Below are 15699 nucleotides of genomic sequence, written 5' to 3'. Positions count from 1 at the left end.
CTTTGCTTTCCTGATTATTTTTAGTATGCTATTCTCTGCTGGTGTCCTCTCAGATAAGTCAGCATTTTGGCAATACGAATTATTATTAATCCTTTTGTCTAGTGTTCATATTTATAATAAAAGCCTTCAAGTTCAGAGTTGCTAAATCTGTTTTAGGCTTTACTATGTTCTCTTTCTTTCTCCTCTTCTAGATAATTTCTTAAACTTTACAAATTATTATAAGGGTTTCATTTTTACCTATACTTAATTCATCACCATTTTATATACATGTGATAAATTTTTAATAAAGATACGATCCAGACTTTCCCTCAGATACCAAAAAATATATATAGCCTTGTGTTTACCATCCTACAAAATAATATCATCAATAAACTTAGAGTCACTTATTGTTGCAAATACCTTTGAGCAACAATTAAATTGTGAGTCAAATATTTCATTTAAAAGCCTCAATGATATAGGTAGCCCAGTGGTGAAGTTTGAGAAATATTTAGGGAAGTTTTTGTATTGGCAATTTAAAAACTCATTTTAGAGAGATGAGAAAGACAAATCTTCTATACCCAAGTAGAATTTAAGAGTAAATTTGTTAACATACCTAGTGGCTACCCTCTAACATGCACCCCCCCATTCCATTATTATGAGCTATATATTTTTATATCCAATTTTAATATGGAGACCTGCAGCAAGAAGTGCTTAACATGGTGCTTAGCATTTTGAAATGATATATTCATAGCAGAGTAAGAACTCTTAATTCCTCTGCCATTTTATTCATATAACTTCTCACTGGAAGTTTTTTTTCTTTTTTACTTGTAGATTTTTTTTAGTAATGAGAATGGATATTTCCCTTATATGTAAGGTTTTAACTAACAGTTCCAGGCTAAAGGCATTATTTGACTAAGCCCACACCATGTATAGTTGTTTAACATGTTGGAGAACATAGGAAATCTAGAGATAATTTAATAGTTTTTCAATTATTGACTTCTTTTCTCTTCATCCTGTCCTCCAAACATTGTTTTGAGCTCTGCAGGAATTTAATGTGACTTTTTGAGTTTCAAATCCTCTCCTACATGGTTTATAGTAAAATAACTAATGAAAAATTAAAAGAGCCAAAGATAAAGGGGGAAAGGCAGCATGATGTAGCCACAAACTTGTTCAGAGGTTTATTAAAACCATAACTTCCAGGTTTATTGCATTTAAGAGACCCCTGACCACCATAATTCTTATCACTAAACTGGGCATAAGCATTTACCAAAGATTTGTAATCTCAAAACATACATTGTCTGAGTATTAGGAACTTACCGAGAGGTTTATCTTTTGCAACCCTGGAACTCATGACCATTTTCATGAAAATTGGTGAGTAATGTATAGGCCATCTGGAAATCTGAAAATTACAAATATGTTTTGTCAGTTCTGTCTTTACATAATGCTATATTATTCCACCACTGTATCAGGAAAAGAAAAAGACAGTTCTAAATTGGTGAAGGACTACAGAGGACTTTCCTATAACATTGAAATGTTAAGAAACACTTATATTAAGCCTTTCTAAAACCTTTCTAATTGGTATTTCTTGATGTATGGAATTAGGATCTCACAGGAGAATTTATTTTAACTGAATGCTGTTTCCAATCCGATTAATACTCACTCTGATGAGGGAAGATTGACTCCCTATTGAATAAATAAAAAAGACAGGGCTGGGAGACCATTCATAACACATTTTAAATCTTTCCTCATTTGTCATTAACTAAGCACCAACTACTCTTTTTTATTATTATTATTTCTCGTTTTTGTTCTTTTACTTAAATCCTCAATAATTTAATGAGGGGAATACAACTATTCCTGTTTTCATAGTATTAAAGGCTCAGTGAGATTAACTTGACCAAGCGTATTCCATATCTCATATATTTTCAAATATATTTTGGTGCCTTCTTTGGAATTAAAATTGCATACCTGACTTTGATGGCCTGCTGGCATTTAATATAGTATTTGGGTTGGAGGGTGAGTTCTGAAGTTCAGGGATGATCCAAGTTTGGCCTTCTTTCTCCTTTCCTATCCATGGTCTGGCAGGAGCCAGAAGAAAGAAAGGAAATTCCTCATTTTTCTATTGAACCAAAAATAATAGGGTGAACTAGAGGGAAAATAAGATCACAAGGAAATACCATCTAATCAGTCACAAGGTGGGCAGAACCAATCATGGCTGTCCCCTCCACTATTACATGTGACTTGAAATATTTCCAGATGAAAGGGCTCGTGTCAAAATAGAACATTTCCAAGTTTTTAAATTTCTTTGGTCTGTCTATATATATGCATTTTGTTCAAATGTTTGTTTGTTTCAATTATCTTTTCAAAGGTAAAGGGAAGTCCTGTTCCCTGTGCACCTGCCCATGGGCCACGGCTATGTGCCAACCCAAAAGTAGCCACCTTAGGAATGCACTTCAAGCCTTGGTGCAGAATGCATGCAGGTGGCATCCTGTTTTTATGCATATTCAGTATAGTTATGTTTGTGTTGGCCTCCTCATCTTTTAAATGTGTGGTCCCCATATTTACAAGATGAAAAAGCCATTTTCTATTTCTTACTGAGGACAATAGGATTCCCTATTTAAATGGAGAGTTTCCTTGGAGACTTTTGGAAAGTCTAAGGACATAAACTTGAAAGTTGTAATAAGACCAACTATTCATTCTTCATTTCCTTTAAATCCAGAAATTGCTGACAGAAATTATCCTCCTGAGATGCAGGGATTAGAGCCCTCCTCTCCTTCAACTAATTAATCTTGGGCCAAACAGGAAACTCAGCCTGCTAACAGCTGTGACAAGGGAAGAGAAAAAAGAACTGTTCTCTTGGATGGGATTCTAATTACTTCTACAGATGTCAATAGCCAGCTTGCTGGAAGTGGCAATTCTACAGGGCCAGGGTCCCAAGTCTTAAATACCCTCAGTCCCATTGCCCTACTATGGTGTGTTCCAGGAATACAAGTTAAAAATCATAGAAAATCTTTCTCAAATTAGAAAGCATTAATGACTTCTCATGCTGCCTCTGAGTTTTCAAATTCATTTTACACAAGCCTACATTTGGAAAAGCTAAAATCTTATGAGCTCTTTCATCTATGAATTGTTTTAAATGGGATTTTTTGTTTTTTGTTTTTCAGGTATATAATTCTATTTTAATAGTTCATGTATCCTTTCAAATGATAGCACATTGTAAGATTGTGATGTATTAGCTATACACACCACTCCCATGCTCTTCACTTTTGCTGCTTCCTCCACCCCCCACTAAATAATGTTTTAATTGGACTATAATTAACATGTAACACTGAGTAAGTTTAAGGTGTACAAAATGTATTGTTTTGTTACATTTATATATTGAAATACGATTGCCACTGTAGCATTAGCTAACACCTCCATCAGGTCAAATAATTGTCATTTCATATTGTGGTGAGAACACTTAATATCTAGTCTCTTAGCAACATTGGAGCAAATTTAGGAGATGCCACCAGATTAGTCCGTTCCCTTCTTTGAAGGAGATCTGGAAACAATGTTGGGGAAAATCTCTCAAAAAAAAGCTAACTCATCTTCTAAAAAGTTATTTTAAAGTAACTTGAACCCTTAATCGGTACTTCAGTTATGGAAATAAAACAGGTGAAGTGTCCAGACCAGGTTTAATTCTCTTCTGCTACTTCATAGCAAATGGCCTTAGGAATAGCTTCATGACTCACCTTCAACTTGATGAGGCCCTGTCACCTGCTGGGGTCTCCCTTATATATCACACTGTCCTCACAATAGCCCTGTGTGTAGATCCTGTTGTTTCCCCCTTTATAGATGAGCAAGCATGCTTTAGAGGAGGGACTGGTCCAAGGACTTTCAGCTCAGACTTGACACATGAGAACCCAGGCCCAGTGGCCTCTTCTCTCTGCCTCATGGCTTAGACTAGACTAGAGGGTTACCTCTAGGACTATTCCTAATGCTAATTTATTGGGATTCTATGATTTAAAATTTATCCCATATTAAGTTACAAAAATCAACTGGTGAAGAAAGTTTAAGACAAATAACCATATAATTAGTATTTTTTTTACCCAAGCACTCATTCTTTATAAATGCCTAGCCTTGTCCCTCAAATCAATTGACTGAAAATATTTTGCTAAAGGGAATGGTTTAAATAACTTTTTGTCCTCTTCCAGCCCTAGCTGAATTTTTAACTTCTGTAATTCTTTCAAAACTGAATTTTACAAAAGGATACATCCATAAAATTATATTGATTTTTGCCACAGCAATCTCAAAACCAAGCCAAAAGAGATCAGAATAATTTTTAAGGGTTTTTCTCTGCTGGAGAGAATGGATTCTCAGTCACAAAAATAAAGAAATTTATAATAAAATGCATATAAATAGTATATTTGTAACTTAGCATATTTGTAACTTGGTACATGGATATTTGAGCCAGGTTGTTGGAGTTTGAATCCTGCCTTTGCTACTTACAAGCTATGTGACCACAAGCAAGTTTATTAGTCTCAATGTAAAATAGAGATTTCCTAATGCTATGGTAATTTAATATCTATGCAGCACTTAGAACAGTGCCTGGCACAGGAAGGTATTACCAGAGTGTCAGTTTAGCAGTTACTGTTTTTGGAGAATGAGATTAAGAAAAGAAAGGAAATTTTGTTTTTCATTTACCATTTCTTTTTTTATAAACTTTAACATAAAAAATATAATTAGTTTGAAGTTAACTAACTCATATTCTACAAATATGTTTCATATTGCTCTTACCTATTTTGTAATTTGGAATTGTGAGCAGTGATAGTTTTCACAGTACAGATATATGTGATTTGCCCTGAATACCACAACTTCCCACTTTTTGGGTATGTTCTTCTATTTGGTACAGCTTAATGAAATCACAGAAACTACTCTCCATCCCTAGAGCAATAAATCCACCTAGAAAGTACATAAAATGGGAATGGATTACATCGATGCCTGGTTCTTTCAACCTCTGGCCAAAAGGATCATGCTTTAGTTGTTTTCACAGCAGGGTGGGCCAAAAGTAGGTTTACAATTGTGAGTGCACAAAACATTTTGTTCTTGTATTATTATTTATTAGTTACTAGAGGCCTGGAGCATGAAATTTGTGCATGGGGGTGTGTGTCCCTCAGTCCAGCCTGCACCCTCTTCAATCTGGGACCCCTCAAGGGATGTCCGATTGCTTGTTTAGGCCCAATCTTAAATGGACAGTCAGACATCCCTCTCACAATCCAGGACTGCTGGCTCCCAACTGCTTGCCTGCCTGCTGTCCTGATTGCCCCTAACCACTCCACTGGCCATCCCCTATCTGCCTAACTGCTCTTGTGCCAGCCTTATTGTCCCTAACTATCCTTCCCTACACGCTTGGTCACTCTTAACTGCCTTCTCTTTTAGGCCTGGTCCCCCCAAACTGCTCTCCCCTCAGGCCTGGCCCCCCACTACTATCCTCCTCTGCTGGCCATCTTGTGGTGACCGTCTTGTATCCACTTGGGGGTGGCCATCCTTGACCACATGGGGGCAGCCATCTTGTGTGTTGGAGTGATGGTCAGTTTGCACATTACCTCTTTATTATATAGGATTGTATTATTTTTCATAAGAACAATTGTAACCCTTCTTTTGCTTCACCCTATATGTTTTTACTGTATGAAGGTAACATTTGCTTACATTAAATATACAATTACATCTTATTGGATAAACCTTTATATACCTTTGTAACCATTACTTCAAATCATGATATAGAGCACTGCATCACCCCAGCTAGTTCTCTTGAACTCCCTTCCTATCTGACTCCACCAGCCCTGTTCTCAAAGGCAGACTCTGTGTGACTGTTAGCACTAAGACTTGACTAATCTTAAACCTCATATAAATGGAATTATATATTAAGTACTTCTTCATGTCTGACTTGCTTCATTTAACATAATGTTCCTGAGATAAATGTATTAATAATTTTATTTTAGTTTATGAGTCATTTTCCATTGTTAAGATATATCACATCATTTTAACCCATTCTCTTGTTTATGGACATTTGCATAGTTTCTATTATTAAAAATATAGCTAAAATCAACATTCTCAAACAAATGTTATGGTGGGCATATACATGTTTTTATTCTCTTGGGTAAATATCTAGAAATGGAATTTGTAGGTCATAGGGTAGATATTTGTTCATGAGAAATTGCCAGGCAGCTTTCCAAAGTATTTGTCCTTTCTGAGATTCCCACCAGCAGTATATGAGTTTCAGTTCTTCCACATCCTCACTTAAATTTGGGGTTGTCATTCGTTGAGACCTAGGATTTTAAAGTTTATGTGCTTATTGGTCATCTTCTTTTGTGCAGTGAATATTTAAATAATTTTCTAGTGACTTTATTGAAATTTCTCCTTTTATGATTGATTTGTAAGAATTATTTACATACTCCATAAAAGTCTTTTGTCATAATTAGATTTTGAATAGTTTGTCCTAGTTTGCAGTTGGATTTTTCCTTTTATTAATGCTGTTTTCTATGTCTTTTTTGAGAAATTTTATAGTTTTAATTTTTACATTTAAGGATATGATCCATTTAAGATTTTGTGTATGGTACAAGGTAAAGGTGGTGTATTTGTTTCCTTATTGCTTTAGTTACATATATTTAGCCAGTCATTCCAGTACCACTTGCTATAAAGACCTTCTTTTAGCCTTGGCACATTTTTCATAATAATGATAATTATATGAGTCCTTCAACTTTGATTTTCTGTTCAAGTTAACAATCTTATTTCTGTACACTACCATGTAAAATTTAGCAATTTGTTAATTTCTACAAAAAAATTATAGAACTTTAGGGGATTGTGGCTGGCTGCTTTAAATTTATAGATATATTTGGATAGATTTTATATCTTAAAAAAATATTTAGTTTCCAGCCTGGCCAGTGTGGCTCAATGGCTGAGCATTGACCCATGATCTGGGCACAAGTTCTGGTTGCAGGCTCTATCCCCAATAGGGGGCTTGCAAGTGGCAGCCAATTAGTACTTCTCTCTCTTACCATTGATGTTTCTATCCCTTCCTCTCTCTGAAATCAATAAAAACATCTTTTAAAAAAATTTAGTTTTCTTCCCTGGCCAGTGTGGCTCAGTTGATAGAGTGTCATCCCATGCACCAACAGGTTGCCAGGTCGATTCTCAGTTGGGGTGCATGCAGGAAGCAGGTGATCAATGTTTCTTTCTCATTGATGTTTCTCTCTCTCTTCCTCTCCTTTCTTCTTGCTCTCTAAAAACAAAATCTATAAATATATTTTTAAAATAGCCGGGACCGGTTTGACTCAGTGGATAGAGCGTCGGCCTGCGGACTGAAAGGTCCCAAGTTTGATTCCGGTCAAGGGCATGTACCTTGGTTGCGGGCACATCCCCTGTGGGGGGTGTGCAAGAGACGGCTGGTCTATGTTTCTCTCTCATCGACATTTCTAACTCTCTGTCCTTCTCAATTCCTCTCTGTGTAAAATCAATAAAATATATTTAAATATATATTTAGTTTCCCAATCCATGAATATCATATATTTCTCCAATTACTTTATTTTTTCCATTTTTTCTTAGCAATATTTCATAAATTTTAATGCAGATATTGGCCATCTTATAAAATTCATTCATTATTTTATGTATTTTGCAGATGTTATAAATGCAAGTATTTTATGTTTTATTTTCCACTTTATAGTAATATGTGAAATTATGATTAATACATGTTTTAAATTTATCTTTATTGTTGAAAGTATTACAGATATCTCCCTTTTCCCTCCCATTTACCCCTCCACCCACTCATGCCTTCCCCCATAATTAATATTTTCCTTAATTTATTGGTTAGTTCTATTAGTTGTTTTGTGGATTTCTTAAGATTTCTATCAAAACAATTATCTTCCAATAGAGGTAATTTTACTTTTTGTCTTTTAAAATCAGCTCCTATATGTCATTTATTTTTCTTACACTCATAGAGAGCTCTAATACAATGTTGAATAGAAAGTTGACAGAAACCATCTTTATATATATATATTATTATTATTATTTAAGAGAGAAGGGGAGAGGGAGAGATAGAAACATCAATAATAAGAGAGAATCATTGATTGGCTGCCTCTTGCATGCCTCCTACTGGGGATGGAGCCTGAAACCTGGGCATAATCAGATGCCCTATCCCTTGAGCCAAACTGGTTAGGGTGACAGCAGACATCTTTACATGTTCCCGATCTTACAGAAGGAATTATTCAGTATTTCCCACTATGGATGATGTTGGCTGTATGTTTTTCATATGTGCCTATCCAGAGTTAGCCAAACTGTAAGGTTGAGGACACAGTCCTCCAAACTGCCAACTCTGTTCAATATTTATTACTCCAACTGCAAGGATTTAGGGTACAAACAGGAAGTTAGAGGGAAGAATCCATTTAAGATTGCCCTCATTTCTGACATCAACTCAAGTTTGATGGTTTTCTCAAAACCATCCTCAGGTTTGGTAATTTTCTAGAAATACAGATCTCTGCGAAAACTATTATACTCGCAGGTTTATGATAATTAAAGGATACACTAAAATTGACCAAAGGAAGAAAAGTATAGTGGAGTCTGGGAAGGTTCCACATGAGATGTATCATTTGTCCTCAGAGATTGTTACTTTACCGATATAGATATGTGCCAAAAGTATGGAGTTTGCCGATCTGAGAAGCTTCCCAAGCTTTAGGGTCCAGAGTTTGAATTGGGGCTTTATTGTGTAGGCTTGATTGCCCACATGGATGAACTCAGGCTCCAGCCTTTCACTCTCTCAGAGTCAGGCTGATATCTCACAGCCAAAGCCACCTAAATGCATAGAGTTGTTCTCTCAGCTGGGGCCACCTTACACCCTAAGACTAGTAAGTGTTGATGGCCCTTACCTGGGGCATTTTCTCAGCATAAACTATCAGGTGTGACCTAAGAGGCTCACCACGAATAAGGTGACTCCTATCACTCAGAAAATTCTAACCATTTAGAGATTATCTCCCAGGAACTGAGGACAAAGGCCAGATCTCTTTTTGAGTAAGGCCAAATTCTTTACTACACAATGTCCTGTAACAAGTTACAGAAATTTTCAATATTCCTATTCCTAGATTGCTAAGAGTTTTTAACATAAATCACTGTTGATACATTTTTCTCAAATGCCCTTCCTGCATTACATTACATTTATATCTATGTTAGTTCTACAAATAATCATTTATTCTCATTTTTTATTCTTAAAAGAAAATGGTAAATTGCATTGATTGACTATTGAATGCTAAGCCAGTGTTGCAGTCTTATAATAAATCCAAGTCCTTATCATGTGTCATAATTTTTATATATTGATGGATACAATTTGCCAAAATTTTATTAAAGATTTTTTTCTATCTGTATTCATGAGGAATATTGGTCTGTAATTTTCTTTTCTTGTAATATCTCTGTCAAGTTTTGTTGCTAGGATAAGGTGAGCTTCATGAAATGGCTCGGAAAGAGTCCCATCCTCTTCTTTACTGAAAAAGTTTGTTCCTTTCTTAAAAGTTTCATATAATTTAATGGTTACATGGGCCTGGAACTTTCTTTATGAGAACTTGTTTTTGTGTTTTTTTTGTTTTTTGAATGACCCTAGCCAGTGTAACTCAGTGGATAGAGCATCAGCTCCTCCACTGAACGGATGCAGGCCATGTCAAGGGCATATACCTGGATGGCAGTTTCCATCCCTGGCCCCAGAGCTCATAGTGGAGACAACCAAGCGATGTTGTGTGTGTGTTTTTTCTCTCACTCTCTCTAGTTGATGTTTCTCTCTCTCTCTCTCTTTCTCTCTCTCACTCCCACTCTACCACTCTCTCTAAAAATAAACAATGGCAAAAATAAATATTCTCAGATGAGGATTAACATATATGTTAACAGAAATACAGGTGCTTCTTCTTAAATAAATTTCGTTTTTTTCAAAGAAAATGTTTTGTTCATTTACTAAGTTGTTGATATTTAGGATTCCCCTTTCCTTTTTTGCTCATGGCTGTATAGTGATAACACTATTTTTCTAATATTGTTATTTTGCTCTTTGTTTTTTTATGTTGCTCAGTCTTTTCAAGGGAGTTATCAATTTTCTTAATATTTTTAAATATTGGCATTGTTTTTATTTCTATTGCTTCTTTCCCATTTTAATTAATTTTGCTCTTATATTACTATTTTCTTTCTTCAAGTTATGTAGAGCTTAACTTGCTCTTCTTTCTCTGATTTCATAAAGTAAAAAATTTAGATCATAAATGTTAGTCTTTCTTTTATAACACAAACATTTAAACTATTAATCTCAGCACTCTGTTAACAACATTCCACAAATTTCAGTATGTTGTATTTACATATTTTTTTCAGTTCAAAATATTTTTAAATTCCTTTTGTGGTTTCTTATCTGGAGTCATGTAACTAGAACTGTATTAAATTCTAAACATTTCTCATTTAGTTCTGTTTTGTTAAGACAACTTGCTCTGCATGCTTATACTCTTTTAAATTCATTGAGATTTATTTGTGGGGTATTTTTGGTGGGAGTGGAGGTTGGTGTGCAGGCATGCAATACTTCCTGGTAGATGCTATGTTGGCCCTTGAAAAAAATAATTTGATTATTAGTGGTATAGTGCTCTATAGCTATATATTAGGTTAAATTTGTTTAAATTTAATTTGTTTAAATATTATCATTATATTTTTTCAATTATATAAAATCACTTTACATATAATGTAAGAATATACTAGTAAGCATAATTTTCCAGTACTAGAGTTACCCAATACTAGCTACTTTATTAAGATCATGCATAGTGAATTTTGATTCATTCATCCTATCAGCTACTGAGAAACACTCATTAAAGTCTCTAAATGAGATTGTGTACTTGTCTATGTTTCCCTCAAGTACTGTCAGTATTTGCTTTATTCTTTCATTAAGTACACACACTTACAGTTTTTATGACTTTTTTAGGTGTTAAACCTGCTATAATTGTGAAATGCCTCTCATTATTGCTGCAATATTGCTTGTGTTGAATTTTACATTGCCTGGTATTAAGATAGCCACATGGCATCCATAAGCTTACTGATTACATGTTTATCTTTTTTGATCCTTTTCTTTTCAACTAGGGCCCAGTGCATGAATTCATGCACCTTGAAAGGAACCGTGGGCTGCGAGGCTGCAGTGGGCACAGGGGCAGGCCTCAGCCCATCCTCTGTGCTCCCACTCTGCAGCGCCACTCCTGCCGCCACTGCTCCCATGCTCTTCAGCAGTGCGTGTGAGCGGGGCTTGTTCTGCCAGTGGGTGTGAGTGGTGGCTGCTGCCCCAATAGCCCCTCAGGAACAGGGGAGGTAGAGAAGCTCTGAGGGATGATTGGGGCAGCAGCCACCACTCGCATCCACTGACAGCACCGAGCGATCGGGGATGGCTCCAAATGCGGGCAGCAGTTCCGAGCAGCGGCTCTAGTGCTGTCAGCAAGTGTGAGCAGGGCTGGCACTAGCAGCAGGTACAAGTAACTGGTGGGACCACAGTGTATGGGAGCAAAGAATTTTCAGTAACCACCAGAGGCTTGCCCTGATTATAGTGACCGACTTCCTGCCTTGGTCTGGCACTCCCCTTCACCTACTCCACCATCCTGCCACAGTGATGCCCAGCATGTTCTAAGCTCTGCCACCTGCCACTGATGCCCACCGTGTTCCACACGTGCTCCCTGGTGGTCAGCATATGTCGTAGCAACCAGCTCTTCAGTCTATTTGCATATTAGGGATATATATATATATATATATATATATATATATATATATATTTATAATTTATCTCTTTATATATATATTTAAAGTGCATTCGTATACAGTAAGGCTGATCAAACCATGACTCCAGGCTGCTGCCACATTTTGTAAATCAGGTTTTGTGGGAGCACGGCCATTGTTGGTTGTTTCATACTATACCGCCAGAGTTGAAGAGTCGGACCAAAAGCCACGCAAGCCTAAAATATTTGCTATCTGGGCCTTTCAGAAAAATAATTTAGCCCCTGCTCTCCAGCATTTTCTTGTCTTACATAGTATAGTATGACAATCTCTAGCTTTTAAATGGATATTTTAGCCAAGTTATATTTGACTTAACTATTGATATAATTAAGACCACTATCTCCCTCTTTGTTTTCTTAATTGTCCTCTGGTCCTCTTTTCCTGCTTTCTGGTACTCAAATAAATTTTAGTGTTGCATTTTAATTACTCTACTGGTCTTTTAACCCTACCTCTTGGTATTCTTTTATTGTGGTTGTTCTTGAGATTATAATAACAACTCCTAGCTTATAACACTCTATTAGAATAATCAAGGTACATATGTATGTATGTATGTATGTATGTATATGATTTTGTGCAGTTTTATCAGAAAAAAATTGTTTTATCTTGAAAAAAATCACTCAAGTTCTGTCATTCTAGGTAGTATTCTCTATATTTTACTTGTCTGTAAGATAACGGCTGGGTATGAGAACTTTGTGTTGGTGAATATTAATATAAGGAACAGTAGAAGGAAATAGATATGAATATAAACAACCAATTACATATTTTGTGTGTTACATGTATTATATACTATATTCTTACAATAAAGTCAGCTAGAAAAAAGAAAATTTTATTAAGAATATCGTGGGCCCTAACCGATTTGGCTCAGTGGATAGAGCGTCAGCCTGTGGACTGAAGGGTCCCAGGTTCGATTCCGGTGAAGGGCATGTACCTCGATTGCAGGCACATCCATAGTAGGGGGTGTGCAGAAAGCAGCTGATCAATGTTTCTCTCTCATCGATGTTTCTAGCTCTCTATCCCTCTACCTTCCTCTCTGTAAAAGATCAAAAAAAATATATACATATTTTTTAAAGAATATCATGGTGAAAAAAAACAACACATATACAGTGAGGTCAGTTAGTTCATTTCATCAAAAGAAATACTTTCTGGCTGCCTACCATATTCAGTCAGTGTATTGTATATTATGGGTAAATAGAAGTAAAACATGGTCCTTACTTTCAAGGAAACTATACTCAAGTCAAGAAGAATGTGCCCATATTTTGAAGTGTCATGAGATAGATGGCTGGAGATGTGGATGGAAACTCTCCAAAGAGATGGATCTCTATATTTAAGGGTTGGAGAAAGTGGAACTTGCCAGAATCTCAATCAGAAGCCTTGGAGGGTCATGCCTTAGCACAGTGGTTGGCAAATTCAGTCAACAGAGCCAAATTTCAACAGTACAACATTTGACATTTCTTTTGAGAGCCAAATTTTTTAAACTTAAACTTCTAATGCCACTTCAAAACAGACTCGCCCAGGCTGTGGTATTTTGCGGAAGAGCCACACTCAAGGGGCCAAAGAGCCGCATGTGGCTTGCAAGCCACAGTTTGCTGACCACTGCCTTAGAGAAAATGGCAAACCAGAGGAACACTGGGTCTCACTAAAACTGCAGCTGAGCCTCAGCCTAACTTAAGCCCTGATTGCAATGGAATCATCAGCCCCTCGCCCTGCCCACTTAACAACGGAAAGAGGGACCTTATTTCATGGAAATAAGTCTCTACAGTTCATTTATACATGGTGTCATACAAAATATTCTATATATGCAAAGAGTAAAAAATACACAATCAAAAATCAAGAGAAAAGATAGACATGCAGATTCATGCATGATTTTGGTACTATAGTTAACAGACAAGGATATTAAAATAACTCTAAATAATATCTTGAAAGTGGAAGAAAATATGGTCATTGTAGATTCATGGAATAGAGAATTTAAATGTATTTCAAAATCAAATTGACACCTTAGACCTGGAAATATATATTAAAAAATAAGTCTTGGGTGGATGAATTTAAAAACAGATTGGCTACAGCAGAACAGAAGAGAAGCAAGCTAGAATACAGATCAATGGAAATCACCCAGAAAGGAAAAAGAATAGATAAGACACACAATAAAATAAGAGATGTGGGACAACACAAAAGATCTAATTTAAGTGAAATCCCCAAAAAGAACAAAAAGCAAGAATTCCCACCACTAGTAAAATATATAAATAAATTATGATTTATTTAACCAGTGACAAACTATACAGGCATGAGAATCAAAACCTACACTACATACAACATCATATGTGAATGTCACAAACATGGGTTGTGTTTAAATAAAAGGCAGAGAAAAGTGAATACATGAGGTGTGATTCCATTTATATTCACATTACAAGAACAGCTAAAACTATTCTGTGAGAACTTAGGACTATGGTAGGTTTTGGGAGGCAATAGTGAGTGGAAGGAGCATCATGTACTTCAGGGTCTGCAATTGTTCTATTTCTTGAGCTGGGTATAGGTTGCATTCATGCATGCAGTTTTTGAAAATTTATTGAATTTTACTTTTATTATTGATAAATTATTTTATATGTATATAAACTCTTCACAAAACAAATCTTAAAGGATTTGTAGATTTATAGAAAGTCTAGGCCTTAAAATAAGTCTTAGAGAGCATCTTAAATCACCACCCCTCATATTTTACTGTTGAGGTTACTAAGATTTTATTAGGCATTAGTTAAGCAATTTGTTAGCAAAAGAGAATAGACTTCAAATCACCTATAATATATACTACATACCCTGTTTCCCTGAAAATAAGACAGCGTCTTATATTAATTTTTGCTCCCAAAGATGCGCTAGGTCTTATTTTCAGGGGATGTCTTATTTTCGGGAAAACACAGTAGTATATTATATAATGTAGATGGTGTATATATATATATATATATATATATATATATATATACCATCTACATTAATATATATATATATACCATCTACATTAATATATATATACCATCTACATTAATATATATATATATACCATCTACATTAATATATATATATATAAAATGTAGATGGTATATATATATATATTAATGTAGATGGTATATATTTTACCAATGGTATATATATATATATTAATGTAGATGGTATATATATAATATACACATTATTCTTTTATTTGCCTGGAAAATATAAATGATAAAGAAATTGTCATTCAGTATAATGTGCCATTTTAGTACAAGGTAGAAGATATTTATGTGATATATAACTAAAGATATAGACTCAAACTTACAACATGATCTCATTTACATTTTTAAATATGTTCTAGTAAAATGCTATCACATATAGGACTTAATCATGATGACAGAGTTTGAGATTGCTCTCCTGCCTTTCTTTATGCATAGATTTAGAAGGCTATAATTTAAGCTAAATTAATGATTTTTAAATCACAAATTAAAATTATACTAAATATAATGAATTTCCAGTTTGAATGAGCTGTATGTCTTAATCTCAATTGAACCAATGTCATACACCATTATAACACTTTTTCTGGTAAAATTGTGATTCTTAGCAAATGAGTTCAAAAATTTTAATTAAAGAATAGAAATACTTTGAGGAAAGGGGATTTTTCTACCCCAGATTCCATAACCAAGAGATACATCTAGTATTACATAATTTCTTAAAAGTAGAAGAATTACTAGGAATTATATGGCAATAATAATTTGAAGTTCCATATCACTGTGGTTCCCCTGATGTACTTACAACAGGGAGTGAAGGAGTTAGGGAAAGAAAAAAGGGATAGAGGGAAGGAATGAAACAGGAAAGAAGGAAATGATGCACTCTTAGATATAGTGATGACTTCTCCTGAGTGATCACAAAACCAAAGAATTTGGCCCTGGGTTTAAGAAAACC

At 35.2% G+C, this 15699-nt stretch overlaps 1 protein-coding gene across 2 annotated transcripts in view; it reads left to right on the top strand.

Annotated features, from left to right (window-relative positions):
• The window catches only part of ALCAM (activated leukocyte cell adhesion molecule), a 196547-nt gene that overhangs the window by 179981 nt on the left and 867 nt on the right, over window positions 1–15699 (top strand). The gene's annotated exons all lie outside the window — the stretch shown is intronic.

Source organism: Pipistrellus kuhlii, unplaced genomic scaffold (assembly GCF_014108245.1).
Source record: "Pipistrellus kuhlii isolate mPipKuh1 unplaced genomic scaffold, mPipKuh1.p scaffold_m20_p_2, whole genome shotgun sequence".
Lineage (NCBI taxonomy): Eukaryota > Metazoa > Chordata > Mammalia > Chiroptera > Vespertilionidae > Pipistrellus > Pipistrellus kuhlii.
The sequence above is the reverse complement of the archived record's forward strand: the minus strand, read 5'-3'. Positions and strand labels throughout refer to the sequence as shown.